A 14,695-nucleotide genomic window follows, 5' to 3' on the forward strand; every position below is an offset into this window, starting at 1 on the left:
TCATTACAGAGAAAATAGTCCTTGGAAGGACCAGCTCCTGCTAGAGAATCCCAGAACCTGCAAATTAAGTAAAGAGTAAAGAAATAATTGGATATAAGGCAGAATATGGCTTATACCCAGGTCTGAATAAGGCTTGCATGCTGTCCAGAGAAAGGCAAGAAAGTTAGAAAAAGGAGCTGGCAACTATTCTAGAAAATGAGACCTGGGACCTTCTTGGGTGGAGACTCTCAGGCTCCAGCCTAGTGCCACTGAGTCAGAACCTTGGGTTTCTCTGTGCATTAAAGTCAGAGCTGCTGACTGCCATGCCTGATGCTTTCCAGATGTGGGTGGGTTTTTTGTTTCTTTGTTTGTTTTTGTTTTGTTTTTTGAAGGATCAATCTTGTGACAGATTCTGTAGACCTCTTTCCCGTGGTCCACGTGCAGAGTGTTGCCTGGAATCTTGTTTCCCAGATGCCCACTGCAGCAGTCTGACTCCCAGAAGAAGCAGAGAATGGGGGGGGGGGGTCAAAAAATGGCAGCTCTGCTGCTCTCAAGAATGTTCATCACGGTGATGAACGCAATGAGTTTGCGTTGGCATTTGCATTTGCATTGGCCTCATTAAAGTGAGGTAGCTTTTCTTTGCCAACTAAAGGGAAACTCATTTCTATGTACCCAGTAGATATCAGCTTCCTTTTTATTAGGTAGTTAGTAAGAAGTTTCCCCTTTCTGAATACAGTTCACATCTACCAAAACATTTGACTAACTGAAAGCATTGCCCTTCTCATGACAGTGGGTGAACTACATGAAAGAACACCATTTTTCTCATGGCCACTATCAACTGCCATGGCCAATTTTGGCAGCAAAATGATAGGATTAAAAATAGCATTGTGATGATCCAGTCTTAAATAATACATTCCCTGATGAACTTTCCTTGGGAAACTGTGTATCTCTGACTGCTAGGAATCCCATGACCACTTTCAATAATTTATTTTGTACAAAAAAAACCCCTCATGTTATTGGTCTTAGAGTTTTGGGTCATGTGCTGTTTCTGGAACTTCATACACAAGAGTTCACTCAGTTCTCTTTTCTGTGTTGGAGTTTTTGTTGCTATTCAGTATCCACTGAAAACATTTCTTCTGTGTGTCCTATTCTTTTAGTTGTGCTTTCTAAAAGGAGCAGATTGTTCATTTTAACAACCCTTGATTGAACTGGTACATGTCATATTGTTTAAACTCCATAAGCCATAGTTAGCTATCACATAACAGAAATCCACAGACGGGGTGGGGTGAAGCAAACCCAATTCTTGTCGTTCTTTTTTTAATTTTTCCTCTTCTTCTTGTCCTTGTCCTGTTTTGTGTCTTGGAGGGATGATGAATCCACACAAGAAACGCATGGGTGGGTTTTTGAGTTATCACTGCAGAGGGTCTCCCACACGGTGCAGCACCTCTCTTCTGTGTCACGTAGCAGGTTAGCAAAGCAGGTGCATTTGTACAGGAAAACAAGACTGTGTTTGTTGTATACAAGTATGAAGTCCCCCCACCCCAGAGGTTTCTTGGGAGTCAAAGATTCTGCTCAGCCTTTTTAAGGTAATCTGATATATTACCTTTTTCAGGTATGGCAGTGACCTTCCAATCTGGTCACCCTGGCCCCTCAGACGACTCAGTGAGACCACTCAGTGAGTTCAGATCCCTATGAAGTGTGTCTTTCGTTAGTCTTAGCGTAATTCAAACATATGTACTTAACGGCTAAGCAGGCGAAAAACTGTTCAAGGACTGGGTTTCCAGCAGACAAGATGTCAAGTTTCATGTATGCCAGGCCCTAGATTAGGTTGGGCATCGGGGAAGGGAAGCTAACCTAACCTGTATAAATCACAGGCTAGGTATTCCTGTGTCTTAGTGAACGTGTAGTGACCAGGAGCCCTATAAGCAAGAACCTGGTCTTAGAAAGAAAAAGACAAATATGTTGTTTTGCATGTGCTTCAGCTTGAACTTAAAGTTGTTTCTAGTTACATGCTTGTTCATGTGTGCATTGGGCTGATTTAAATAAGCGACCAAATGCAGATAATTAAAGAAATTATTCCACATAGATAAAGGATTAACAGAACTGAAAGGTTGGGGAGGTCCCTTTTTAAGCAGTAATCCACTAAACACTGTTTATGAACATTGAGTAGACTACAGCTTTAAAGATTTTCATTAAAGTGTTTTAAGGAAAAGACAATCAAAGATTGCTCTAATTAGAACACAGTATTTTGAAGAGATGTCTTCAATAATTCTTTCTCATACACAGAAAGATAGAAGAACATTTTGAACCAGACTAGAGACTCCCTCCCACCCCCAACCCCAGCCTTTTTGCTTTGGTTTCAGTCCTAGTACTATGCTGTTATCAGATGTTTCTCTTCTGAAACGTGATGCACAATTTACAGGAATTTGTACTCCACTCTCACTGCGTTCCTTAGCAACAACAAATGGTACCCGTGGGCCTCTTTCCTTAAATGCAGATGGGGAAAGTTTTAACATGAAATGGTTCTTTTCCTTCTCATAAGGTCTTATGCAGGTGACGCTTCTGAAGGGGCCAGTTGTGTATAGTACCAGCACTGACCTCCAGTGGGGTTCTGTGTCTTCTCACAGGTACCCCGGGTATAGCTCCTTGTCACCATACAGCAGTTGAAGGGTAGAATCACATGGAGAATATGGCATTGCATCTAGAGTCTTCCAGGAGGTAGAAGTAGTAAAATTTCCCTAAAGCCACTGTACAGTTCACCAGGGCCTGATCTTGCCACAGGCAGCGAGGCAGGCAAGGATTCTGTTTGACAGGTGCTGTTCCTCCCCTCCAGAGATCATGACATCCACCTCCAAGCAGAGAAGAGCATCAGCTGCCATAGTTCTTACTTGCTGGGATCCCTGCTGTGGGCAATTCCAGTGGACTATTGAGCTTTTCATATGCCTTGACTACCCAAAGTAGGTTACCTATTGTAAAGACTACTGCCCCAAACCCACCCTCCAGTGTGTTTGAAAGGGAACCTCACTGCCGTGCTGCCACAGCCACTGGGTTGGCTCCGTGGGTGCTGTGCTTGGGTGATCCAGCACGTTCCCTGAGGATGTTGACCATGGAAGTGAGCCCCACTGCCTTTGCACATCGCATGTGGAGCACAGACTTCAACAGCGAATGATGAGGAAGCGTTGCATTTCTCTTCTGCTGTTTGTTTTGCCTTTTAGATTCTGGGACTAGAAAGTATTCCCTTTTTAGTTAATAATCTGCTCTCTGGGGTTTCAGCACATGAGTCAGAAGCTTATGACTGACTCCCTCCGCTCTTTATTACGTCTCCTGAAAACAACTGGAGAGCCCACTGTGTCAGGAGCAGCTTTAATTTTTCAAAGGGGGATTTTTTCCCATTGAGGCCAATATGTCTTTTCTTGTGACAGTTCCAATTACTATATTTCTCTATTTTAAGCTATCAAAAACACAGTTAGGCTGCAAAAGAATGATGGAGAGTTTCCAGGTGTTAATGGATAGTGCCCCACACAGGTCTGCGTTGCAGCTTGTTTTTGTTGTCTCTGTCCAGCTTTCATAATAGACAGCCAAGACTTGCACTTCGCAGCATGGTGAATTTTTTATCTATGTTATGAATCTGAAATTGAATTGCAGCCAACCCTTCCCCTCTCAGCTACATCTGAAATTTTCAAAGGAAGATGGGAGAAATTGTTAGTTCTCTTAATTCCATACTTATCTAGTATATAATACACATCCTTATTACCGTTAGGACAGAAATAATGTCAACTGAGAATTGTATCATCAACTGTACATGCTGATTTATCACTTAGTGTTGGGGCAAATAGTTCCATACAGGATGGTAGCTTTGGCACTTCTAAGTTCAAAGGTCCAGAGCTATCTCTAGGTATTTCCTTTCTGGATTCTTGCCGGCATTTCTTCTTCTTCTTTTTCTTCTTTTTTTCACTGAAAACACAGAGAAGAGGTTTGAAAGTATTTTATAACAAAATTATAAGTATATAGAAGCAGAGACACTTACTGAACATTGAAATGCCAACAGCACAAGAGTACTTATCTGAGAAAACATTAAGAGCAATGAATGGCTGCCCATGAACTGTAATGTTATGTTCCCGGTGTCTGGGATAATGGTGGGCGTTCAAGGATTTAAAGGATGCTGTTATTTAGAAGAACATGCATACTAACCTCTTTGTTTTCACAGAGAAAACATTTATTGGACTCTAAATATAAAAAAGCTCAGTGCTAGGTGTCTGTTTAGTAAGTGTTTTAAAGAACAGACATTCAGGCTGGGGCAAATCTGAAGTAGCCGCAGTCCTTGCCATTTTAGCTGACAGAGTTAGAAGGAACCTCATGGGACATAGAGGGTTCCATGTGGGGGACAGTTTTGAAACAGAGAGATGGAGAGGGAATGTTTAAGGCAGTGGGACCCGGAGCTGTCAAGTGGGTGAATGTGTGAGGCCTCTAGAGAACTGGGAGACCTGGCTCAATTCAAGCGTCATGAGCATCGCGGGAAGAGTTTATCTTCCCAAACAAAGAGAGTTGTAGTTAACTTGACAGATGTTGAAAGGATCCTGAGACAGAGCAGGATGTGTATGTTGAAAAGACTGATGATGGTTGAGGCTAGACCAGAGAGACCAGGTAGGAGTATGAACCACATTAATGGGAATGGGGTATGTAAAAGGCTGGGTAGATGGGAATTGTGAAGACAGGACAAAAACTTGGGATTCTGTGAAGAATGAAGGACAGGAAGAATTAGGGGACTTGAGGTGTATACCCTTGGCTAAAACAAAACAAAACAAAAGCCAGTCTTCTAAAGAATAGCAGCCTGCTTGTCATGACAGGTAAATGTAATGAGTTTGATTTTAGCCTCTTTCATCTTGGGCCCTCATGAGGCTGTTCAAGTGGAAGAGCCAAGTAAGCAGAGAGACCAAGGATCAGACACTCAGGGGAAATTACCTGCCTTTGTGCCTAAGCTATGTGGTTTAAGGGAGCCCCATTGCTTCCCTCATTCACCAAAGTGGCCCTGAGTACTACGCTGTATCCACCGTCTTTGGTTACTGGTGCTCACACACCAGCTTTTCCCAGCAGTCTTCAGAATCAGCCCAAAGGTTTGCTTTTCTGAGTTTGCCTTCCCACTCACAAACAGTAATTGAACATGAGCTTAACTAGTGTTGCCTGCTGGCTGCATAGGCCTCCATTTGTGATCTAAATTCAAGGGACTTTGGGAGTCTCTGGAACTCCTGTGTGAACTGATTTATCCTATTAAATTCAAGATGGAATCTTGCATATATAAGCAATGTGTTTTCTAATAAAGAGTCGGTATTAATAAAATTATATGTTAAGGGCACTTTGGGTGTTTAAGTTATTCTAATCAGATAGTGTTGTATTAGTCTCTTAACGAGTGATCTGTGCCCAATTGTCACATTCTACTTGTTAATTAATATTGATTAGACACAAAAGAAGAAAGCATACTAATGGTTTCCTTGTTATTTTTTCTTCAAATTAAGAGAGTATATCATAAAGATAGAATTTCTTGATTTTGCATTATATGTTCATCAGATATTATTCTTCCAGTGCTGATGTTGCTGGTGGTCACATTCTGTTTATACAAAGTGTTGTGCACACAGAATACAGGCCTGTACCTTCTTTCCTTGTCCTCTCATGTTTCAGATCTACCCCAGACTTGAAGCTCTTGATGTATGAGATTATTCATCACCTTATCATTAAAGGAAGCAAGGTTCTCACAGAAGGAGCAAGGTGGATTTTAGCTCTATCAGTGTGTAGCTCAGATATTAAGAGAATTGGAACGAAGCCATGAAGATAAATGATCTTCTCCGATAAAATCAAGCAGCCTGCTGAAGCTGGAAGTCAGTTCAGGTCAAGGAAGATGAGAGACTTAAGATTTGATTTCTAGGGGGCTGGAGAGATGGCTTAGTGGTTAAGAGCACTAGCTGGGAATTGAACTCAGAGGACCTGAGTTCAATTCCCAGCAACCACATGGTGGCTCACAACCATCTGTAATGAGATCTGGCGCCCTCCTCTGGCTTACATGTAGGCAGAGTGTTGTATACATAATAAATAAATAAATCTTAAAAAAAAAAAGATTTGATTTCTAAAGACACTGACCAATAGGAAGAGCAACAGGGCAGTCACCAATAACACGGTTAGCCCAGTAGCTTTGGCTACATTTGTGTTCTGGTTCAAACAGTCTCACAGCCTGTCTGTGGTTCTGAGAGCCCTCATCTCTGGCATAATGCCAGCGTAAAGCCTTGCTGCTCATCGTGTGTCATCCGTTTGAGAAAGATCATATGATTTGTTTACTTGTAATGAAGGTTGACCATGCTTCTCCAAGGGCTTTTAAAGCGATGGATGTGTCAACTTGCAGATGTGTCCCCATGAATGAAACCACAAACAGATTCTCTTCTGTCTCCCCACTCTCTCCCTGCCTTCTTCTATGTCCATCTGTGCCTCGTTTTCATTGCCAGCCCCTCTTCAAGTGGCTTATCTTTGAGTGAATTCAGAAACTTCAAATTATAAAGGACACCCAGATAATTGGCCTGGTCTCCAAACTATCTGTCCCCTGAACAGCTGCCAGATTCCTTCTTAATGAATACATCCACTGACAGAGAGATGTGGAGCTCGCCCACATCCGTGAGAAAATGAGCTCCCCTGCTCTGCAACAGCTTGCAGCACAGGGGAAGCAATGACAGCCATTGCAAAAGTTCTCTTTGAATGTAGTTTTCTTTCCCATAAATGATACTTTGAGAATACAGTTAAGGGTTATTAGTTTTCTGTTTCGTGCTTGGCCTGTGTGTGAGAATAACACAAGCTGTCACTGCAGATCAGTAGCTTTATCTGGTTAATGTGAGTGTTTAATATTTGGCTTGATTAAAAATTAACTGATGAAAGTCTGTGTCATTGGAATCTGAAAATGCCTTTTGTAAGGAATATTTCAAGGGCATGACCAATGAGTAAATTACCTTTAAAACATGGGGAATTGAGGGGAGGGGTAATGTGGATGGAAACATTTGACTTTGTCTTAAAACCTCTGCATGTTTGGTATGGCAAAATGTTGGAAAGGACTGCCCTGGTTGTTGTTGTTAAGGACCAACTTGCAGTTTTACATTTGGCTTTAAGTGAACAATTTTTAATTGGTCAATTACTGGAACACAGAACAGTAAATTGACTATTAATTTATATGACTTCTTTACAAAGTACTGTATTAATTATGTTTGTATAACAGAAATGATACAGGGAGGCAGATTTTTGGAGCTCATGGTTTGAGAGGGTTCGGTTTGTGATTGCTTGGCCCCAGGTGCTTGGGTAGAGCATCATGGTGTAGAGAGTATGTGGTGGATGCTAGTCTTAACCAATGGGGGTGTGGGCAGGGATGAGCTAACCCCAAGAGCTGGCCCATATTGTCGACTTCCTCTAACTAGGGTCCACCTGCTCAAGTTTTCAGATAGGGACTAAGCCTTTAAAATGTGAGCCTGAGACTGAAGAGACGACTTTGTGGTTAAGAGCACTAGCTTACTCTTCCAGAAGAACTTGGCTTGATTCTTAGCACCCACATGGTGGCCAACAACTGTCTGTATTTCCAGTTCCAGTCGGTCTGATGGCTCTCTGGGCTTCCTTCAGAACTAGGCATGCAGGTGGTACACAAACATACAGGCAGGCAAAGCATTCATACACACATCAAATAATAAAGTAAAAAATGTGGGCCTATGGGGAATGTGTCATATTGATGTAAATGATAACATGAATACATAGGCCGGGTCTGGAGCAAGGTGGTCTGAAGTTCAGTCGCGTCTTGTAGGGCTTCAGAATCTGCTAGAGCTGAGGGAGGAGAGGGCCGGCACGGCAGAGGCATTTGTTAGGCCAGGAAAAGGTTCCCAGCCTGAAGAAGAGGGCAGTGTGTGAGCAGCTGACACAGGGTGTGGGGACTCTGAGAACACCGGTCAGTGCGATCAGGGAGAATGCTGGGAACACGCCACACTGGCCAGTCTGAGACCTTCCGGCAGCTGGTGCTGCTGAGACCGGGCAGGAATGAATGGGCAGTGAGAGACCCTGTGCCTGACCTAGGGAACGGCAGTGTGGATGCCAGGAATGGACTGTTTTGTATTAGGAGTGGGATAGGAGGCAGGGGTTATCTAGGAAGATGTGGTGGTGTGCTAAACATTTCAAGTATCACTCATTTTCTTTTTGCGCTGTTGTGGCTTCCCCCGTAACTATTTCCAGAACACTGTGGTGAGTTAGTTGTTTATGAGTTCACCCGCCCCCCAGCTCACTCTCTTAAACCGAAATTGTCTTCTATGGCTACAATTCACAATGGAATAACCCTTAAAACGCCAGTTAATAAACTTTTCTTTGAAGAAAGTTCAGTTATGAGAGGCAGCTGTCATAGAATCTTTCCTCAGGTGAAACAGGGACCAAAACTGTTCTGTGGAGTCCTTGTGTGGGCCTAAGAAAGGCAGGTACAGCAGTCTGCCTTCCCTGTGGATTCCAGACGCATACTTCCTGCATCTCCAGAGATACCTTCCAGTAGTGCTTTAGAAGCAGGAAGCTAGGGAGGTGGAGCTCTTGGCATCCAGGAGATCCACCTGCCTCCTAAGACACCAGATTGCTCAACAGGAATTTGGTCAAACCTATTTAATTCTGAAATTTTGTATTCTCTACTGCTCTCTATTGAGAAAAATTAAAAAAAATTAAAATGTGGCTCAATGATATCATGTATGCCAAACACACACACACACACACACACACACACACACACACACAAGCACACAATAAAATTCAGTCTCTTGCTTCTGGTTATTTCCCCTCCCATGATTCTGTGCTTGTAAAGTATGTTTTGTGCTTGCTGCAGAGGGAAAGCTACGTGTTTCCCATTTGATGTTCATACATGAACTCAAGACTGGGTGGGGACTTAAGAGCCAGGCGGTCTTGGACATGTAGCTCCTAAAAGAACAGTCCTGCCAGGCAGTGGTGGCGCATACCTTTAATCCCCACCTCAGAAGGCAGAGGCAGGTGGATCTCTGTGAGGTGGAGGCCAGCCTGGTCTACAGAGCTAGATCCAGGACAAGCTCCAAAGCTACAGAGAAACCCTGTCTCAAAACAAAAACAAAAAGAAAAAGAACAGTCCTAAAAGACTAATTGGAGACGTCTGCAATACCCCATGATACAATACTGTAAACTACCCACCCACCCTGTCAACAATACCCCATGATACAATACTGTAAACTACCCACCCACCCTGTCAACAATACCCCATGATACAATACTGTAAACTACCCACCCAGCCTGTCAACAATACCCCATGATACAATACTGTAAACTACCCACCCAGCCTGTCAACAATACCCCATGATACAATACTGTAAACTACCCACCCACCCTGTCAACAATACCCCATGATACAATACTGTAAACTACCCACCCAGCCTGTCAACAATACCCCATGATACAATACTGTAAACTACCCACCCAGCCTGTCAACAATACCCCATGATACAATACTGTAAACTACCCACCCACCCTGTCAACAATACCCCATGATACAATACTGTAAACTACCCACCCACCCTGTCAACAATACCCCATGATACAATACTGTAAACTACCCACCCACCCTGTGGACACAGAGTGGAACCCGGTGATTACTAAGATGACAGCTCCTGGTTGTCACTACATAACCAGCAATTGTGCTCTTTTATTTACTTTCAAAAATGGGCTCCTTCTAGGTAAATAGTAAAAAATGGGCAAACATTCATTAAATTACAAAAAATATGGTGGCGCTTTTATCCTTAGGGTTACGCTGAAGTGCACGCGGACCACTCACTCAGCAAGCATGCATGGGCTTAGTGTAGGACGGGAGTGCTTGCCCAGTGACCTGAGGGTTCTCGCCAGAGTGTGGCAAACAGTTCTTACTGCCGGGTGTGGTAACTCATGTCTGCAATCCCAGCACCCAAGAGCCTGGGACTGGAGGATTGAAGGCAGTTAAAGGTCAGCCTGGTCTTGTGGTACAGATCTTTAATCCCAGTACTTGAGAGAAGCAAAGGCATACAGGTCTCTTTTGATTTGAGGTTGGCCAGCCCAGAACAGCCAGAGAGTCACACAGTGAGACCTTGGTCTCAAACGACAAAGCAAAACAAATTGTGTACCAGGCAGAGCTGTCACAGAAAACACAGTAGCAAGGCTCGTTCTCCACCCCTTGAGTCCTACAGCGTGGGGCCATCCAAGCAGTAACTGGGGAGCTAGCAGAACAGACGGAGGGCTGCAGAGGGACAGGGGCTGTGTGAGGGTGAACTCGGGTGTCATGGGGCGTTGCTGCAGTGCACACAGCAAAGGATGAAGGCTTTTGTTCACCAGCACCAGATTTAGTGCTCTGTCCTTACATCTACCGTCAGTTTGAAGCCAGTTGCTCTGCGGCATTAATTAGAGATACTATTTTTGCATCAGGTACTTCTAGCACCTCTCCACTTAGGAATCTCCAATTCCTCTCTCCCCTTTGTATTTATTGCAGCACTGGCCAATGGCCTGGACTTTTAGAAGCAGGAAGGAAGGAGAGAGACAAGCATTTATTGAACCCCCTTAAGTGCCAGACTCCAGGTTTAACCTCAGATACCCCCCAGAGTGGGAAGCAGCATCATACCCACAGAAAGCCAAGTGACTTCTCCCACTTCTCAGCAAGCCCAGCTCTTACATTCAGGCAACCCCACTGGTAATTAATGTCCTGGAACATAAAGAAAAATTTAAACATTTAAACAGAGACCAATTAAAATGAAAGATTGATACATGTGGGGTTTTGTTTGTGTTTTATTTTCTTTAGGAAGCCACTCAGTCACCTGTATTTCAGTTACAAGGAGATGTAATCTTTCTCACATTCTGGGTTCTAAACAGTCTTTCATAGCTAAGAAAATTGAAGCTTTTAAAGGAATCTTTCCTGTTTCTTTCTTCTCTGGCTCCAGTATCTGTGTAGCTTTTGGAAAAATGTGTGGTCACCATTGCTTTGACTGCTGCATGCTTCCAAGGGCCAGCGTATTCAAAATGAGAACGCCCCCAGTACTGTTCCTGATCCAGGCAGTGATTCACCAGCCAATTGTAACCTGCCTAATGCCTTTAATAGAAAGGTGGGAAAGTCTGTGGCCGCACGTCCGCTGTGCTCCTGACTCCCCGGTCGTTCCTATTTTAGGCCTGACCTTTGTAGTTTTTTCCAGAGTTCAGGGATGGAATGATACGTTGCTCAAGTTTACAGGATGATGTTGTATCTCTTTTTAGAGTTCGCTGTAAATTTTGTTCTACTCAGAAGCAAACCCACCTTCAGCCAAGATGCTGTTTCCATGCCTGCATTTTAATGTGGGTGTTTCAGCCCAGAACAGGACAGTTTTCCATAGTAACTCTTGAGCAGGATACGCGGTGTGTGTTGACTTACAGGGCTAAGGGGGATCCAACATGAGTCAGGAAACTCCTTTCTTCAAAGAAATGTAGACAACAAATTCTGACTAGAAAGGAAACTCTTCCTACTTCCTTATTAAATGTTTTTGCTATTGTTTGTTTTGTTTGAGATGAGGTCTTGATGTACAGCTGTTAGTCTGAACCTTGTCATGTAGACCAGGCTGGCCTCAGACTCACAGAGATCTGCCTGCCTCTGCCTCCCAGGTACTGGGATTAAAGGTATGAGTCACCATACCTGGCCAAATGTCTCTTTTCTTCTCTATTTTTATTAGTTGATATATTTCTTCATTCATGCAGAATGTAAAACTCGAGTCACAGGGAAGAATCACATGTGTTGAGCATTTTAGAAAAGAATAGATGAATACAAATTTAAATATTTTTCCAGGTATAACATATTAACAACCTTTGAGAGCAGACAGCATACTTCTATTTCATAAGAAGTAAAAAAAAAAAAGGGGAAGAGAAAGCGTTACTCAGGTCCAGGGAAAATAGTAACCTTTCATTAGGCAAGACAGCTCAGCGCGACCTCTGGGGTAAACGACTGAACAAGCCAACTGTTTATTCTTGTTTACTGACCAGCGCTTAATTTATGAGGAACAACCCAACACTGTAGTTGAAAAGGCTGCTGTATTTTTAACCCCTAATATCCTAGTGAATTCACACCATCAGTATCTTTGTGCTTTTAGGAGATTTTGTGTAACAAGTGTAGCTTTAAGACAGAAGAAGAGTTTAGTTTCTGTGTGAGAAAGAGAAGCCCTGCCCCTTTGACCCCAATTCTCGGGGTTCTTCCTAATGACCCCGAGAAGTAGCAGCTTTTGGTCACAAAACTGTAATTTGTGAGTACAAAACTTTCCCAACTACAAAACGCATCCGCGATCTCTGCTGAATGGCGGCCATTCCACACGACAGTGGGGTTTGTTGCTAACATTTATGGCTCGGGCTACCAAGGACTCAGCCACTATTTCCCAGTCAACTTGCTAAGAAATAGGCGTGTGTGTACACAACATTTACCAATTTCACCACTTTTTGTTGTTTGGAGACAGGTTTTTACTCTGTACTTAGGCTGTTCTAGAACTTACCTGGTATTCAAGACTGTGCTTCATGTACTTCAGGTAACAGGCATGACTCACCAAGCCTAGCTAAAATCATATTTTACTTGTTTGTGTGGTCCTGCATATTGAACCAGAAGCTTCAAGTACACGAAGTGTCTTGGTGACTGTTGTACTGTTGTGATCGACACCACTACACAGCAACCCTTAGAGATGAAATAATTTAAATGGAATCTTGCTCACACTTCTAGAGAGTCCATTATCATCATGGCAGGGAGTGTGGCGGCAGCAGACAGGCATAGAGCTGGAGCAGTAGCTGGGAGCTTACATCTGGATCCTCCAACAAGGCCACACCTACTACAGCTAGACCATACCGCCAAATCCTTCTAATCCTTCTCAAATAGTTCCACTCCCTGGAGCTAATGAACCACTGGGAAATGTTCTCATCCAAAGCAGCACACTGAGCAAGGTCCTCCCGCTGAGCTGTATCCCCTGCCCATTTTAACAATAGTGTTTTCAGTGGTGCATAGTTCTCACCATTATCTATCACTAGAACCTCCATGGTCCCCAGATGACCCCTCCTTCCCTCCTTCCTTCTCAGGGGCTACTCTTCCAGCTCTGTACACAGTGGAATCACACAACCCTTGTCCTTCTATGCGCAACATGTTTTGCTTACCCATAATGCAGCACATATCAGAATACCAGTCCTTGTCAAGGCAGAATAATGTTTTAACCGATTTGTACTTAAAAGACATTTCTTTCAAGATTAAGTGTTGATTTTTTTCCATTAGCGAATTATGACAGCAAATATATCACATTAAAACTGAGTTAAATAATGGAGGCCTGAAAATTATTAGAACAGTTGTTCTAAAATCTGATGGTGTTTTTTCCGTCAGTGTGGCCAGCTGTCTAACAGAAATAACTAAAGGTGGGGGGTAGATAGTTTTATTTGTCAGGTTCAGAGAATTGAGGTTCTTGTTCTTAATCCCTCTGGTTCTGGGTTGATGGAGAGGTAGGATATCGTGGCAGCAGGAGAGAGGAAGATAAAGCTATTTACCATGTGACAGGAAGCAGAATAGAAACACGAAGAGGTTCTGGCAAGCTATCCTTTCAAAGACATGCCCTCAGTGATCTGCTTCCTTTAGCCAAACCAACCTTTCACTACCTTCCAACAGCATGTTCAAGGCTTGAACCCATCAATGGATGTAAACACTGGTGAGGTCAGAACCCTCATGCTAAGATTGTTTGTGGAAATGCTAGAGGTGAGCTTTAATAAACACCTAGGCACTTCTCAACACAAGCAAGTTGTCAATCAAGACATATGTCTGTAAGCGGGGGCTGCTCATACATTCCTGACTGTCCAGACTTGAAATAATCACACAGAAACTATACAATGCTGTTTGGCCAAAAGCTTAAGTGTATTTCTAGCTAGCTCTTACATTTTAATTAACCCATTTTTATTATTTTATATTTTACCTTGAGACTCATGGTTTGCCAGCAAGGTTCTGGCACGTCGGTCTCCTTCGGCATAAATTACATGGCGTCACCTGACTCCATCTACTCTCTCTTCCCCCTCCCCCTCTCTCTTGACATCTCTGTTTGGACTTCCTATCTGGCTTTACTCTGTTCAGCCATTGGCCGAAAGCAGCTTTTTTATTAACCAATGGCAATAAAACATATTCATGGCATACAGAGAGGAACCCCACATCAGATATCTCTGTGCTGTGAAGAGCAAACTGGACGCTGAACAGCATGGTCTTCTGCAGCTCTCTGTATGGAGCAGACTTCAGGGCCTCAGGGGTCCTTTTTGTCCCAGACAGGGGAATTTCTCACAGCAACACTTAGAGAATCCAGGAGAAGTGGGTAATGATTTGCAGAAAGCTCCATTCTCAATGGTTAGCATTTTTTGAAAGTTTAGACTTCAGCCATCTGAAAAATTCACTTAGTAAAATGATTCCAACTCTCCATGAAAGAGAAGGAAAGCAATAGCAGGGTTAAGGCAGCGCTGGCTGGCCAGATCTAGTCTTCCTCTTTCCTACCTCACTCTGGAGAGTGGAGAGTTGGTATGAACAGAACGGCCATATGACCTGGGGTTTGGTGGGTAAATATTTTTTTTTTTAATAAATGGAGTTTGCCGTGTGAGAATGCAAAAAGACACCACACGTAGATAGACATTTGGAGGTTCCTGTCAAGCTTAGGAAGGGCAA

The 14,695-nt window shown here is 43.2% G+C and overlaps 1 protein-coding gene across 1 annotated transcript in view; it reads left to right on the forward strand.

The window, feature by feature from the left end:
- Bcl2 (BCL2 apoptosis regulator) overlaps window positions 1-14,695 on the forward strand; it is a 173,070-nt gene that overhangs the window by 4,233 nt on the left and 154,142 nt on the right. The gene's annotated exons all lie outside the window — the stretch shown is intronic.

The sequence above is a fragment of the Microtus oregoni genome, unplaced genomic scaffold (assembly GCF_018167655.1).
Source record: "Microtus oregoni isolate MIOR12 unplaced genomic scaffold, Mior012 000003F_ref0000135, whole genome shotgun sequence".
NCBI lineage: Eukaryota > Metazoa > Chordata > Mammalia > Rodentia > Cricetidae > Microtus > Microtus oregoni.